Source organism: Phalaenopsis equestris, unplaced genomic scaffold (assembly GCF_001263595.1).
Source record: "Phalaenopsis equestris unplaced genomic scaffold, ASM126359v1 Scaffold232964, whole genome shotgun sequence".
NCBI classification, from domain to species: domain Eukaryota; kingdom Viridiplantae; phylum Streptophyta; class Magnoliopsida; order Asparagales; family Orchidaceae; genus Phalaenopsis; species Phalaenopsis equestris.
In genome coordinates this window covers 88,327-88,740 of record NW_018250922.1, presented here as the reverse complement: position 1 = coordinate 88,740, position 414 = coordinate 88,327, and positions in this window count along the sequence as shown.

The following is a 414-nucleotide window of genomic DNA, read 5'->3' as shown; positions in this document are numbered from 1 at the left end:
AATTGTTGACCCATGTTTAATATCAGCTCTTCCATAGATAACTTCTTCTCCTTAATTTGAGTATTACTGTTAAATCCTGGAGGATAAGAAGGTCTATAGTTAACATTTCCTTGGTTGGATGAATTTCCTAATGGGTTCACTGAGTTGTTTGCCCATTGTTGATTTGTAGAAGAATTGTTATTCCAATTACAACTTGGATGATTCTTCCAACCTGGGTTATAATAGTTCGAATATGCATTGTTGGGTCTATTAATAGCATTTAAGGTCTCATTTGAAGGTTGAACATCCAAAAATTTCCCAGATGAATTTTCTTCCATCATAGGAGGTGTTGAAGAATAATTCATCCCATAATGATCTAATTTATTTGATATTGCAGCAATCTGCGAAGCTAACATAGATATTGCATCAGAATCA